The sequence below is a fragment of the Coregonus lavaretus genome (assembly GCF_964263955.1).
Source record: "Coregonus lavaretus genome assembly, chromosome: 10".
In the NCBI taxonomy this organism is placed as follows: Eukaryota; Metazoa; Chordata; class Actinopteri; order Salmoniformes; family Salmonidae; genus Coregonus; species Coregonus lavaretus.
In genome coordinates this window covers 12,663,612-12,680,584 of record NC_139997.1, presented here as the reverse complement: position 1 = coordinate 12,680,584, position 16,973 = coordinate 12,663,612, and the positions used below count along the sequence as shown (strand labels likewise).

General features: G+C 44.1%; 1 protein-coding gene across 1 annotated transcript in view; it reads right to left on the bottom strand.

Moving 5' to 3' along the window:
- The window catches only part of LOC311135827 (aryl hydrocarbon receptor-like), a gene marked incomplete at its 3' end in the record, with an annotated part of 35,683 nt that extends 19,113 nt beyond the window's left edge, over window positions 1–16,570 (bottom strand). Inside the window, exon 1 of the mRNA XM_084169862.1 lies at window positions 16,465–16,570. The remainder of the gene's footprint in view (window positions 1–16,464) is intronic.
- Between the last annotated feature and the right edge of the window lie 403 nt (window positions 16,571–16,973).

Sequence of the window (16,973 nt, the reverse complement as noted above, 5' to 3'; positions counted from 1 at the left end):
GACGGGGGGCCAGGAGACAGAGGGGCTAGCCTGGCTCTATATAGTCTACAGTAGGGGTTCCCAATGTCCCCCCCCCCCCTCCATACGGGACCAATGTTTTTTTATATATCATTTTTTTATACAATTCACGATTGTTTATACAGGTCTAAAACAACGCATAAATGCGCAATGCTTTAGGCTAGACACAAGCGGTAAAATCCCAGAGGAAGACGCACACATGGGAATATCTTTGGCTTGTCTCTCTGACATTCAGAAGCTGAGCTAAGACATTCTAAAGTCGAGGAGTCAAAGAAATTTGACTTTTCTTGGAAATTAATCTTATACAATGAGTGACTCTGCCACTATCAATTGATAAAATCACTTTCTGTAAAAGATAATATGTATAATTAAATTGAGGGTTAATATAAATTATAATAATAAAACATATTTGGTAGCGGAATAATATTTGGGGAAATCGGGTCTAGACTTTATTTTCCTTATTTATTATTATTATCATTAAATAGCCAACCTAAAAGATGTCATGAGTATTGTTAAAACTACGTGGAATTGCAGGTAATGAGCTTCAAAACATTTTCCTAGGTCCCTCAAATGAAACAAAATCAAGCTGGTGTGTGGTCAAATGTGAAAAAGGAGGCCCTGGGGAAAAAAGGTTGGGAACCCCTGTTGATATTCACTAACACATTAGTTGCACGGTATACCGAAACTTCAGTACTTTTTTGATACTAGAATTTGTGTTACTTTCGGTACTTCTGTCAAATGTGTCTCACAGATCAGGTCTGTCTGTCAGCACAGCCGACCCCTTATTATAGCGTGCACCGTACCTTCTCAACTTACTCATTGCTAGCCTGCACTGGGAGTCTTCGCTGCAACATGTTAGCTCTCCACTCATGATGCACAGAAGTTAACACACTTGAATAATGCAACATGGCATGTAGAGTGGCGCAGTGGTCTAAGGCACTGCATCGCAGTGCTAGCTGTGCCACTAGAGATCCTGGTTCGAATCCAGGCTCTGTCGTAGCCGGCCGCGACCGGGAGACCCATGGGGCGGCGCACAATTGGCCCAGCGTCGTCCGAGTTGGGCATCTCCGGCGCGGCTCACTCTTGCATTGCGTCCTACCTGACCGGTCGCTCCTACCAAGTGGCGTGGCGAGAATCTGTCTCCGCACCACGTGCTCTCACCACTGGTGTCCCCCAGGGCTCAGTTCTAGGCCCTCTCCTATTCTCGCTATACACCAAGTCACTTGGCTCTGTCATATCCTCACATGGCCTCTCCTATCATTGCTACGCAGACGACACACAACTAATCTTCTCCTTTCCCCCTTCTGATAACCAGGTGGCGAATCGCATCTCTGCATGTCTGGCAGACATATCAGTGTGGATGACGGATCACCACCTCAAGCTGAACCTCGGCAAGACGGAGCTGCTCTTCCTCCCGGGGAAGGACTGCCCGTTCCATGATCTCGCCATCACGGTTGACAACTCCATTGTGTCCTCCTCCCAGAGTGCGAAGAGCCTTGGCGTGACCCTGGACAACACCCTGTCGTTCTCCGCTAACATCAAGGCGGTGACCCGATCCTGTAGGTTCATGCTCTACAACATTCGGAGAGTACGACCCTGCCTTACCCAGGAAGCGGCACAGGTCCTAATCCAGGCACTTGTCATCTCCCGTCTGGATTACTGCAACTCGCTGTTGGCTGGGCTCCCTGCCTGTGCCATTAATCCCCTACAACTCATCCAGAATGCCGCAGCCCGTCTGGTGTTCAACCTTCCCATGTTCTCTTACGTCACCCCGCTCCTCCGCACACTCCACTGGCTTCCAGTTGAAGCTCGCATCTGCTACAAGACCATGGTGCTTGCCTACGGAGCTGTAAGGGGAACGGCACCTCCGTACCTTCAGGCTCTGATCAGTCCCTACACCCAAACGAGGGCATTGCGTTCATCCACCTCTGGCCTGCTGGCCCCCCTACCTCTGCGGAAGCACAGTTCCCGCTCAGCCCAGTCAAAACTGTTCGCTGCTCTGGCACCCCAATGGTGGAACAAGCTCCCTCACAACGCCAGGACAGTGGAGTCACTCACCACCTTCCGGAGACACTTGAAACCCCACCTCTTTAAGGAATACCTGGGATAGGATAAAGTAATCCTTCTAACCCCCCTTACCCCACCCCAAAGAAAAAATATAAATAAAAAAACATATTGTAAAGTGGTTATCCCACTGGCTATAAGGTGAATGCACCAATTTGTAAGTCGCTCTGGATAAGAGCGTCTGCTAAATGACGTAAATGTAAATGTAGCTCAGTTGGTAGAGCATGACGTTTGCAACGCCAGGGTTGTGGGTTCGATTCCCACGGGGGGCCAGTATGAAAAATAAATAAATAATGTATGCACTCACTAACTGTAAGTCGCTCTGGATAAGAGCGTCTGCCAAATGACTAAAAAAAACAACAACAAAAGAAAAACGGGTAATTACTGTTCGCAAAAAAATGTCCATACAGGCTAGAACACTTTACAATGGAAGAAGATACCGGTAGCTTCCAGCTTTTTGTAAAAGTAAGATGGTGCCGACAGACATGGTCGCCCTGTTCCTGGCTCCTAGCCAACTTTGCAGTATTTCGTTTTTTTGTGTGTTTTTCCTTACATTATTTGCTCAGAACGCTTTTTACATTATTACCTACAGACGAAAATAACTTTTGGATAGTCGATCTGCGGTCACTCACCAGCATTTCGATGGCAGGTGTGTGTGTCTGTGTGTGTGTATATACAGTGGGGAAAAAAAGTATTTAGTCAGCCACCAATTGTGCAAGTTCTCCCACTTTAAAAGATGAGAGAGGCCTGTAATTTTCATCATAGGTACACGTCAACTATGACAGACAAATTGAGGGAAAAAAATCAAGAAAATCACATTATAGGATTTTTAATGAATTTATTTGCAAATTATGGTGGAAAATAAGTATTTGGTCACCTACAAACAAGCAAGATTTCTGGCTCTCACAGACCTGTAACTTCTTATTTAAGAGGCTCCTCTGTCCTCCACTCGTCACCTGTATTAATGGCACCTGTTTGAACTTGTTATCAGTATAAAAGACACCTGTCCACAACCTCAAACAGTCACACTCCAAACTCCACTATGGCCAAGACCAAAGAGCTGTCAAAGGACACCAGAAACAAAATTGTAGACCTGCACCAGGCTGGGAAGACTGAATCTGCAATAGGTAAGCAGCTTGGTTTGAAGAAATCAACTGTGGGAGCAATTATTAGGAAATGGAAGACATACAAGACCACTGATAATCTCCCTCGATCTGGGGCTCCACGTAAGATCTCACCCCGTTGGGTCAAAATGATCACAAGAACGGTGAGCAAAAATCCCAGAACCACACGGGGGGACCTAGTGAATGACTTGCAGAAAGCTGGGACCAAAGTAACAAAGCCTACCATCAGTAACACACTACGCCGCCAGGGACCCAAATCCTGCAGTGCCAGACGTGTCCCCCTGCTTAAGCCAGTACATGTCCAGGCCCGTCTGAAGTTTGCTAGAGTGCATTTGGATGATCCAGAAGAGGATTGGGAGAATGTCATATGGTCAGATGAAACCAAAATATAAATTTTTGGTAAAAACTCAACTCGTCGTGTTTGGAGGACAAAGAATGCTGAGTTGCATCCAAAGAACACCATACCTACTGTGAAGCATGGGGGTGGAAACAGCATGGGGCTGTTTTTCTGCAAAGGGACCAGGACGACTGATCCGTGTAAAGGAAAGAATGAATGGGGCCATGTATCGTGAGATTTTGAGTGAAAACCTCCTCCCATCAGCAAGGGCATTGAAGATGTAACGTGGCTGGGTCTTTCAGCATGACAATGATCCCAAACACACCGCCCGGGCAACGAAGGAGTGGCTTTGTAAGAAGCATTTCAATGTCCTGGAGTGGCCTAGCCAGTCTCCAGATCTCAACCCCATAGAAAATCTTTGGAGGGAGTTGAAAGTCCGTGTTGCCCAGCGACAGCCCCAAAACATCACTGCTCTAGAGGAGATCTGCATGGAGGAATGGGCCAAAATACCAGCAACAGTGTGTGAAAACCTTGTGAAGACTTACAGAAAACGTTTGACATGTGTCATTGCCAACAAAGGGTATATAACAAAGTATTGAGAAACTTTTGTTATTGACCAAATATTTATTTTCCACCATAATTTGCAAATAAATTCATTAAAAATCCTACAATGTGATTTTCTGGAAATTCTTTTCTCATTTTGTCTGTCATAGTTGACGTGTACATATGATGAAAATTACAGGCCTCTCTCATCTTTTTAAGTGGGAGAACTTGCACAATTGGTGGCTGACTAAATACTTTTTTTCCCCACTGTATGTGTGTGTGTGTATATATACAGTGGGGAGAACAAGTATTTGATACACTGCCGATTTTGCAGGTTTTCCAACTTACAAAGCATATCATAGGTACACTTCAACTGTGAGAGACGGAATCTAAAACAAAAATCCAGAAAATCACATTGTATGATATTTAAGTAATTAATTTGCATTTTATTGCATGACATAAGTATTTGATCACCTACCAACCAGTAAGAATTCCGGCTCTCACAGACCTCACAACCCCAAGAACACCATTCCAACCGTGAAGCATGGAGGTGGAAACATCATTCTTTGGGGATGCTTTTCTGCAAAGGGGACAGGACGACTGCACCGTATTGAGGGGAGGATGGATGGGGCCATGTATGGCGAGATCTTGGCCAATAACCTCCTTCCCTCAGTAAGAGCATTGAAGATGGGTCGTGGCTGGGTCTTCCAGCATGACAACGACCCGAAACACACAGCCAGGGCAACTAAGGAGTGGCTCCGTAAGAAGCATCTCAAGGTCCTGGAGTGGCCTAGCCAGTCTCCAGACCTGAACCCAATAGAAAATCTTTGGAGGGAGCTGATAGTCCGTAATGTCCAGCAACAGCCCCGAAATCTGAAGGATCTGGAGAAGGTCTGTATGGAGGAGTGGGCCAAAATCCCTGCTGCAGTATGTGCGAACCTGGTCAAGACCTACAGGAAACGTATGATCTCTGTAATTGCAAACAAAGGTTTCTGTACCAAATATTAAGTTCTGCTTTTCTGATGTATCAAATACTTATGTCATGCAATAAAATGCAAATTAATTACTTAAAAATCATACAATGTGTTTTTCTGGATTTTTTTTCCTCTACATGCTTTGTAAGTAGGAAAACCTGCAAAATCGGCAGTGTATCAAATACTTGTTCTCCCCACTGTATGTGTGTGTTTATATATGTGTGTTTGTGTGTGTATACGTGTGTGTGTGTATAGGTGTGTGTGTGTGTGTGTGTGTGTGTGTATTTGTGTGTGTGTAACTGTGTGTGTATCAGAATAAACATTAGCAGAGCATTACTATGAAAGCCGCATTATGCAAAACAACACAAATACATCACAATTTGTCCTCCTGCCCTGTTCTGTCCTCCCCTGTCCTGCCCTGCTCTGTCCTGTCCTGCCCTGCTCTGTCCTGGTCCATCCTGTCCTGCCCTGCTCTATCTAGGGTCGCAAAGGGAGGGTATATTACTGTAAAGTAAACTACCAGAATTGTGTTATCTTTCAAGGATTTTATTTAATATATCACAAGACATCTAGTGGCCCTTTGGGCTACTTCAGATTATCACAGGTGTCTGTAATTATCTCTAGCTCTCTGTGTGGCATTATCACATGTCAATTATATGAAATAATTAAATAAGATGATTTTACAAAAACATTTTAGCTGTAGCCTGTGTGTGTCTCTGAGTGTGGTTTCTGCTTATCTCCCAAACAGGCCAGTTTCACACATCCTGCTTCTCTTTCCTGACCACTGTGGCTGCTAGGGACTGATATCAGCCACCATTTTGGTTCTAGGGTCAAGGTTAGATTTTGGTCTGAAACATTATTAGCGTTCAGAAAGGGAGGTACTTCGTGAATAGAATAGTATGTTTATTTGTGTGAGAAACAGAATTTTACTTCTGACTCCATTAAAGACACACACACCGTACCTTCTCCGCTATGCAATCTGGTTTCCGAGCTGGTCATGGGTGCACCTCAGCCACGCTCAAGGTCCTAAACGATATTATAACCGTGATCGATAAAAGACAGTACTGTGCAGCCGTCTTCATCGACCTGGCCAAGGCTTTCGACTCTGTCAATCACCGCATTCTTATTGGCAGACTAAATAGCCTTGGTTTCTCAAATGACAGCCTCGCCTGGTTCACCAACTACTTCTCAGATAGAGTTCAATGTGTCAAATCGGAGGGCCTGTTGTCTGGACCTCTGGCAGTCTCTATGGGGGTGCCACATGGTTCAATCCTCGGTCCAACTCTATTCTCAATCAATGATGTCGCTCTTGCTGCTGGTGACTCTCAGATCCACCTCTACGCAGACGACACCATTTTGTATACATCTGGCCCTTCATTGGACACTGTGTTAACAAACCTCCAAACGAGCTTCAATGCCATACAACACTCCTTCCGTAGCCTCCAACTGCTCTTAAACGCTAGTAAAACTAAATGCATGCTCTTCAATCAAACGCTGCTTGCACCCGACCGCCCGACTAGAATCACTACTCTCGGCGGATCTGACTTAGAATATGTGGACAACTACAAATACCTAGGTGTCTGGTTAGACTGTAAACTCTCCTTCCAGACTCACATTAAGCATCTCCAATCCAAAGTTAAATCTAGAATCGGCTTCCTATTTCGCAACAAAGCCTCCTTCACTCATGCTACCAAACATGCTCTCGTAAAACTGACTATCCTACCGATCCTTGACTTCGGCGATGTCATTTAAAGAAATAGCCTCCAACACTCTACTCAGCAAATTGGATGTAGTCTATCACAGTGCCATCCGTTTTGTCACCAAAGCCCCATATACTACCCAACATTGTGACCTGTACGCTCTCGTTGGCTGGCCCTCACTACATATTCGTCGCCAAACCCACTGGCTCCAGGTCATCTATAAATCACTGCTAGGCAAATCCCCGCCTTATTGGTCACCATAGCAACACCCACCCGTAGTATGCGCTCCAGCAGGTATATCTCACTGGTCATCCACAAAGCCAACACCTCCTTTGGCCGCCATTCCTTCCAGTTCTCTGCTGCCAATGACTGGAACGAACTGCAAAAATCTCTGAAGCTGGAGACTCTTATCTCCCTCACTAACTTTAAGCATCAGTTGTCAGAGCACCTTACCGATCACTGCACCTGTACACAGCCCATCTGTAATTAGCCCACCCAACTATCCCCATATTGTTATTTATTTTTGCTCATTTGCACCCCAGTATCTCTATTTGCACATCATATTTTGCACATCTATCACTCCAGTGTTAATACTAAATTGTAATTATTTTGCACTATGGCCTATTTATTGCCTTACCTCCATAACTTACTACATTTGCACACACTGTATATAGATTTTCTATTGTGTTATTGACTGTACGTTTTGTTTATCCCATGTGTAACTCTGTGTTGTTGTTTTTTATCGCACTGCTTTGCTTTATCTTGGCCAGGTCGCAGTTGTAAATGAGAACTTGTTCTCAACTGGCTTACCTGGTTAAATAAAGGTGAAATAAATAAATCAACAAACACAGGAAACAGGCCTGATGATCAGCCAGCCAGCCAGGCCATTTCACAAACAGCAGCACAAAAAGCTTAATAAACACATCTGATTGGCCCTGGAGGTTGTAACCCCTAAAACAAGCAGGAATTGACTGTAACCAGTGGGCTGCTACAACAACAACAACAACATCATAATGATGTTTCAGTCCCAAAACAACTGCAGATCTGAGGAACTGGATATGTATAAGCTACGGCTGCCTGTTGTTATGGGGAGAGAGAGTAACCACGCTAACCAACACTAGGCAATGTGGACAGCCTCACCTGGGGCTTATTCACAAGGGTGCCATGTTTATAGAGCAGTCAGATAGAAATGTGTTATCTAGAACATACATGGTACTCAGCATAACAAATACTATCAGCTCTATACTGTATATTTATATCTGCAGTTTTTCTGATCTAAACATTGACTAAGACCATGCCTTTAATAACAAACCTTGAGTCCACCAGTGGTGGAAAAAGTACTAAATTGTCATACTTCAGTAAAAGTAAAGATACCTTAATAGAACATGACTCAAGTAAAAGTAAAAGTCACCCAGTAAAATACTACTTGAGTAAAAGTCTAAAAGTATTTGGTTTTAAATATACTTAAGTATCAAAAGTCAATGGAATTGCTAAAATGTACTTAAGTATCAAAAGTACAAGTATAAACCATTTCAAATTCCTTATATTAAGCATGTTTTGTTATTGACGGATAGCCAGGTGCAATTTACAAACTAAGCATTTGTGTTTAATGAGTCCGCCAGATCAGAGGCTGTAGGGATGACCAGGGATGTTCTCTTGATAAGTGTGTGAATTGGACCATTTTCCGGTCAAAATGTAACGAGTACTTTTGGGTGTCAGGGAAAATGTATGGAGTAAAAAGTACAATATTTTCTTTAGGAATGTAGTGAAGTAAAAGTAAAAGTTGGCAAAAATATAAATGGTAAACTAAAGTACAGATACCCCAAAAAACTACTTAAGTAGTACTTTAAAGTAAATTTACTTAAGTACTTTACACCACTTGAGTCCACTAAGTATACATGAAGGCCTGTCTGTTTGTTACCCGGCCTTATCAAATAAATGTGTGTGTCTGGGCCGTATTCAGCTCTCAACACTCTCTCCACAGGGACGTCTGCTGAGGGGGTGACATCATACACACACAGACAACCTGCCTGTAAACAAGAGTCTTTAAAGAGCTGAAAAGACCCCTATAAAAGAGAGAGAGAAAGAGAGAGAGCCTCATCCTTCAGCTTACCACATAAAATGTGCCAAGGTCAGGCTGTTGAACTGACATATTGGACCTTTAGGGAGAGCAGATCTGAAGTCAGTAGTTCAGAGAGGTGGGTACTGACAGAGATAATAGAACAGTTCTATATCTATGGGTAGTTGTAGGTAGGTGGAGTTCTCGACACAGACTCCCCATCATCAAGTTTGCTGACGACAACACGGTTGTAGGCCTGATAACCAACAACGAGGAGTCAGCCTATAGGGAGGAGGTAAGTGAACTGGCATTGTGGTGCCAGGACAACAATCTCTCCCTCAACATCAGCAAAACAAAGGAGTTGATTATTGACTTTAGGGAGCAGAGGAGGGAACATGTCCAGATCCACATCAACGGGACTGTAGTAGAAAGAGTCAGCACTTTGAAGTTCCTCGACGTCCACATCACCGAGGACGACATGGGCCAACAACACCACCACTCTTGGTAAGAGGGCGCAACAGCGTCTCTACTTCCTAAGGCGGCTGAAGAAATTCAGCATGCCAACCCGGGTCCTCTCCAAATACTAACGCTGCACCATCGAGTGCGTCCTGACCGGTTCCATCACGGCCTGGTATGGGAATTGCTCCGTCCACGACAACAAGGCCCTCCAGCGGGTGGTGAAGATGGCCCAGTACATCACTGGGACCATACTCCCACCCATCCAGGACATCTACTTGAAACGTTGCCCGGGGAAAGCCTGAAGCATCATCAAGGACCCCACACACCCCATCCACGAGCTGTTCACTCCCTTACCGTCGGGCAGATGGTATCGGAGCATGAGGTCTGATACCAACAGGCTCAGAGACAGTTTCTATCTACAAGCCATCGGACTGCTGAACACTTGAACTGGACTGACCACCAACTCTGACTCTCCGCAACTTAGCACACATGCACTTACGAACACACCCACACAGATATAGTATACACTTATCCACACACTCATCCACACACACACCACAACTGCTGCTACCAGACTCTTATTATTATTGCTAAATACTGCACAATTCAAACACTTGTCCCCCAATCCCCCCTTCCCTAATAGACATGTAAATATTGGTCTATAAAATGTGCCTTCCTTTTTGTTTTACCAGATAAGTTGACTGAGAACACGTTCTCATTTACAGCAATGTCCTGGGGAATAGTTAGAGGGGAGAGGGGAGGGGATGAATGAGCCAATTGGAAGCTGGGGATGATTAGGTGGCCATGATGGTTGAGGGACAGGTTGGGAATTTAGCCAGGACACCGGGGTTAACACCCCTACTCTTACAATAAGTGCCATGGGATCTTCAGTGGCCACAGAGTCAGGACACCCTTTTAGCATCCCATACGAAAGACGGCACCCTACACAGGGCAATGTCCCCAATCACTGACCTGGGATATTATTATTTTTGACCAGAGGAAAGAGTGCCTCCTACTGGGTCTCCAACACCACTTCCAGCAGCATCTGGTGTCCCATCCAGGGACCGACCAGGACCAATCCTGCTTAGCTTCAGGGACAAGCCAGCAGTGGGATGCAGGTGGTATGCTGCTTTTCAGAATTCACCGATAAATTGGTCCACATGGAAAACTAAAGGCATAGAAACCGTGAATGACTTGGTAATAGGAAATAAATGTATTTCCATGACAGAATTCAAAAGCAATTTTGGACTGACCAATGTAGATGTTTTCAAAGTTTCATATCAAGAAATGTCAATTTGAAACCTTTTGGACATTAGAGCAATCTTGAGGGAATCCTATTTGAGTCAGAAAATGATATTCATATGATAGGTGAGATATACAAAACCTTGCAGAGAGCCTATCCAACTGACAATCTCTTAGAAAAAAATATAAGCTATTGGAACCAAGACTTAAAAATAACTGATATTGGCACAACGAAATACAGTTAATGAAAATTTACGCTTAATCTAGTATAAACTAATGTATAGAATTTAGTACACAAGAGACAAAATTCACAAATTCTACAGCACAACGGCAGAGTCATGTCTTAAGTGTAAAACTAACAATGACTCAATAATCCATGCCTTCTGGGAATGCTGTAAAGTCCTAAAGTTACGGGCGGAGTTAGAAAGTTGTCTGTCAGAAGTATTACAATGCAAATTTACTTTTAATCCTTCTGTCTGCATATTTCAAGACATGGCATATGAGGGTGCAGTGAGATACCCGATGGGTTGGACGATACTTTTCTCGTCAATCATCTTGAAAAAACGTATAATCAACCAATCCTCCATCGTTAACACAATGGAAAGGTCAAATGCTTTATTATCTAAATGTTGAAAGTGCGTGGGCGACGTAGAGAAACAAAATGGTGCAGTTTGAGGCCATGTGGAGGAGAGTGATGCGGGCGCTGGAGATGGGGGTGTGAGCAGGTGGGTCTGGGCAGGGGTGATGTTGTGGATGTTTGTGTGCATGTATGTTGTCTTTATATGTGTATGTTTTGTATTGTTAAAAACATATATGTTCGTATTCTTATTTTTTCTTATTGTTGTTGCATTGTCCAGAAGGAACCTGCAAGTAAGCATTTAGTTGGACGGTGTATACCATGTGTATCCTGTACATACGACTAATACAACTTGAAACCACAGACTGGGATGGCACTGTAGACATGCTCCTCACGGACAATTACTACAGAACAACACACACACGGGGCCGATAAAGAGGCCCAGACACACACACACACGGGGCCGATAAAGAGGCCCAGACACACACACACACGGGGCCGATAAAGAGGCCCAGACACACACACACACGGGGCCGATAAAGAGGCCCAGACACACACACACACACACGGGGCCGATAAAGAGGCCCAGACACACACACACACGGGGCCGATAAAGAGGCCCAGACACACACACACACGGGGCCGATAAAGAGGCCCAGACACACACACACATGGGGCCGATAAAGAGGCCCAGACACACACACACACGGGGCCGATAAAGAGGCCCAGACACACACACACACGGGGCCGATAAAGAGGCCCAGACACACACACACACGGGGCCGATAAAGAGGCCCAGACACACACACACACGGGGCCGATAAAGAGGCCCAGACACACACACACACACAGACATCAACCGACACGCTGGAACAGATCTGGGTCAGAGGGATTCAGGGTCAACTCTCTTTTCAATCTCTCTGTTCTCCTTTGAGTCAAACAGACAATAAACAGCCAGGCTTCAGCCACCTCAGACAGACAACAGGACAAAGACATGGAAACACAACACAACCATTCACCATACAGATCCTTAAGAGTTGCACCTAAACTCAGAGGAAAAAACACTCAACATGAAGGACTGAATCCTAACTTCAGATATAAAAATTATATTACTTCTTAAACAAAATCTCTTTCTCTGAGCAACTGTATTAGTGCTGAGCGATTAACCAACATTTCTGTTATTTTTCTTTTTTTGAATCAACTAATTGACCGATGTCGGTTCAATTATTTTAATTAATTTAGTACCTTTTCTTTCTGTGAGCTCGATGCACAGTTTCTCTATAGATAAATCAGATCCAGCCTGAACTGTGCGATATAGTAGGGAGTTGTAGTTTCCAACAGACCAATATTCTACATAGTGTATAAAACGTGGTAATTAACTACAATGACCATAATCCATTGCACATCTACTTGTCCGGTCTGTGTTTCTTTTACGCCTGCTACCAAAGAGACAGAAGAATGAGCGATTGTGAGGGGATATAGACAGCAGCTGTTGCTTCACACCATATCTCTACCTAAAAAAATACATGATCTATGTCAGGGGTGTCAAACTCATTCCATGGAGGGCCTAGTGTCTGCTGGTTTTTGGTTTTTCCTTTCAATTAAGACTTAGACAACCAGGTGAGGGGAGTTCCTTACTAATCAGTGACCTTAATTCATCAATCAAGTTCAAGTCAAGAGCGAAAACATGCAGACACTCGGCCCTCCGTGGAATGAGTTTGACACGTGATTAGGGCTGTGGCGGTCATGAAATTTTGTCAGCCGGTGATTGTCAAGCAAATAACTGCCGGTCTGACAGTAATTGACCGTTAATTAACATAAACACATTTAGCATCTCCTGGCTTCCATACATAGCCTATAAGCCACTGATGCAGACCTTTGGAACACCTACATTTTAAAAAGTATAATAAATCTATGTAATATAGCCTACAGGATCACAATAAATCCATTATTTATTTTAGACAGGTCTAAAGAAACATTAAGAAAATGTAGTCTATTTCAGAAGAACAGAATAGCATACTCTGAGTTGTCCTTATGTTAGGCCCTGATCTGGCTATGCCATATGGCTGTGGGCTACACTAGCTCATTTAGCAGATAGGATTTGCTTAGAATTCCGTGGCATTATTTTATATCCTTTTATAGTATGAAGAATACAATTGAACATAACTGAATAAAATAGAAAGGATATTTTCTCCAAACGATTTCAGAGGGAGTGCGCACGTGGCTATTCTGTGTTGAGCGGTTAACAAAGAAACAGGTAGTCCTATATGCTTAATTTAGAGTTATTTATGTAACTTTAGTTGTGATACAAATGTTGGGCTATATGTTTTGATTTTTATACATTCTAAGCCTGCATGATGCGACTAATGATGATTTGAAAAGAATTGCATGAAAAGCATGAGATCTGCTTTGTTTTTAGCACCGGCTATACACTGTTCCTTTCAATTAAAATCTAGACAACCAGGTGAGGGGAGTTCGTTACTAATTAGTGACCTTAATTCATCAATCAAGTACAAGGGTGGATCTAAGTGATTGATAGTTGGTATTCAGCAGTCAGAAAAGTATGCCTTATTTACTTTGAAGAACTACAAAATAGTGATTTAGTCAGACAGCATAGGCAGCAGCTCTATAGAGATGAGATGATGACTTGGAATGAAATAATAAAGTAATCAAATAAAGCAAATGTAATATACACAAAAACTAATATATTTTATAAAAGTAAAGTAATGTGAATAAATTATGGTTAAGTAATAAGCAGTAATAGGTAGTCACTACCATCATGGGACTTTTATTAATTGTTTTATTCTGTGTTGCTACAGCATTCAACCCAAATAATCAAAACCGTAATAGAAAACCATGATTATTTATTCAGAATCGAACCGAAACCGAACTGACCTCAAAAAGCACTAATCGCTCAACACTAATTAGTATAAAATAATATACATTTCCCCATTTCTTTCTGACCATACAATATAGCTCAGTATTTGTATTATTTTGCTCATTTTATCAAGGGTGCCAATAATTATGGACCTGACTGTATGTACTGTAACTCAGACTTATGGACAAACCATGCATTGATGTCAAGAGAGATTTGTGTGAAAAAGGTTTGAGATACAGAGACAGGATTCAGTCATAAGACAATAACAGAATGAGGCGATAGACAATAGCTTGTCCTGTCAGACATCCCAACAGCATGTCACAGTGTGCGTGTTCCAGAGTCCCTCAAGCCATTCTGATAACTAATAGCTTTGATCACCTAACTAACTATAGACTGGCCCAGATATCACTATTGCACGCACGCAACAGGCCCACATCCCGCAGCATAGAAATACAACTCATAGAATGGACATCAATTCCTCAGATCAAGCCCACAGCTTTACATTCTACCCCAGTTTCCCTGGTCTCCACCACCTGTAGACTGGAGTCTGCTACACTACCTCAGTTTCCCTGGTCTCCACCACCTGTAGACTGGAGTCTGCTACACTACCTCAGTTTCCCTGGTCTCCACCACCTGTAGACTGGAGTCTGCTACACTACCTCAGTTTCCCTGGTCTCCACCACCTGTAGACTGGAGTCTGCTACACTACCTCAGTTTCCCTGGACTCCACCACCTGTAGACTGGAGTCTGCTACACTACCTCAGTTTCCCTGGTCTCCACCACCTGTAGACTGGAGTCTGCTACACTACCTCAGTTTCCCTGGTCTCCACCACCTGTAGACTGGAGTCTGCTACACTACCTCAGTTTCCCTGGTCTCCACCACCTGTAGACTGGAGTCTGCTACACTACCTCAGTTTCCCTGGTCTCCACCAACTGTAGACTGGAGTCTGCTACACTACCTCAGTTTCCCTGGTCTCCACCACCTGTAGACTGGAGTCTGCTACACTACCTCAGTTTCCCTGGTCTCCACCACCTGTAGACTGGAGTCTGCTACACTACCTCAGTTTCCCTGGTCTCCACCACCTGTAGACTGGAGTCTGCTACACTACTTCAGTTTCCCTTGTCTCCACCACCTGTAGACTGGAGTCTGCTACACTACCTCAGTTTCCCTGGTCTCTACCACCTGTAGACTGGAGTCTGCTACACTACCTCAGTTTCCCTGGTCTCCACCAACTGTAGACTGGAGTCTGCTACACTACCTCAGTTTCCCTGGTCTCCACCACCTGTAGACTGGAGTCTGCTACACTACCTCAGTTTCCCTGGTCTCCACCACCTGTAGACTGGAGTCTGCTACACTACCTCAGTTTCCCTGGTCTCCACCACCTGTAGACTGGAGTCTGCTACACTACCTCAGTTTCCCTGGTCTCCACCACCTGTAGACTGGAGTCTGCTACACTACCTCAGTTTCCCTGGTCTCCAACACCTGTAGACTGGAGTCTGCTACACTACCTCAGTTTCCCTGGTCTCCACCACCTGTAGACTGGAGTCTGCTACACTACCTCAGTTTCCCTGGTCTCCACCACCTGTAGACTGGAGTAGGGCCCTATAAAATCTGTGATTCCCTTTAGTTTTTTCCAATTTTCTCCGTTTTGTTTTTCCAGGTTTCAGTTTTCCAAATTTCCAAATAGAAAAACAACAAAATTGGAAAATGTAAGTCCACAACAACGCTTAAACCACATCAGGAGACCACTTTTGAAGTCTGTTAAAAATCTAAGAAATTTTGAAATGACCCTTTAATGCAAGTGCCACCAGAGACTGTTGTTTGGTTAGCTGTGTTTCTGTAGCACTCATGTGATTGCAGAGTTTGCTAAACAAATGGCCACTGGATTGATGCAAATAATCATGATATAATTATGCCAGGTAGGCATAGACTATGTTGTAGTTAATATTTAGTTATCATTAGCATTATCGCTAACGGCTACACAAAGTGTAGACTAGACATGCGTGCGCCACACAACACACACAGACGGGCATTCCTGTGCCGTTTCAGAAAGTTGCAGGAAAATACGTATCACTGATGCCTTTTGTTAATGTCTTATTTGTATTTATTAAGGATCCCCATTAGCCACTGCCTTGGCAGCAGCTACTCTTCCTGGGGTCCAGCAACATTCAGGCAGTTACTGTATATAAATGTAAGCAAGGTTTGAAATTATGTTTTAGTCTAATATTATTTCTGGTTGGGCTTCTTTCTGTCAATTTGCAGTCTACAAATTATTTTTAGTTATGTTCCGGCCCCCTGACCATCCGCTGGAGAAAAAAATCGGCCCGCGGCTGAATCTAGTTGATGATCCCTGCTGTAGAGCATGTTAATAGCCTGTGCATTACTTTCCAACAGTGAGTTTAACGATAAACGTAGTGTGTGTGCGTGCGTGCCTGTATGTATGGTGCGTGCATGCGTCTGTGTGTGTGCACCTCCATATTCCACTCACCATGAAGAAGCTCTTGACCTTGACGTATCCCACACTGAGCCGCAGGACGGACAATTTATCCAGCCGACCCCTGACCTCTGGGGAGAAGGGCAGCAGGCCGGTCAGCCGGTCCAGCTCCCCATTCAGACGGTCTTTCTCACACCGTCACCTGGAGCAGGCTTCAGACTGGGGACAGGAGAGGAGGGGAGAGGGGGGAATTAGTCATCTACTGAACAGAGCTGAACTAATGCAGCTGATTGTCAGACGCTTTAGCACAGAGGGCTAACAGACTGAGTACAGACGAGAGGACAAGGGAAGGTTAGGAATCTACTGAACACAGACTTTGGACTAGAGCATATGATTGTCAGGAGCTTTAGCTCGGCAAGCTAACACAGTCTTGTGGTGAACAGACAACCCAGGTTCAAAACCAGTCAGTCGCTGGTCAGTCACCAGTCGGTCACATTGGTGCCGTGACACGACTTCTGTCAGGTGATGCCTATCAGCTGCTGGGGTCGTTCCGGAGAGGAGGT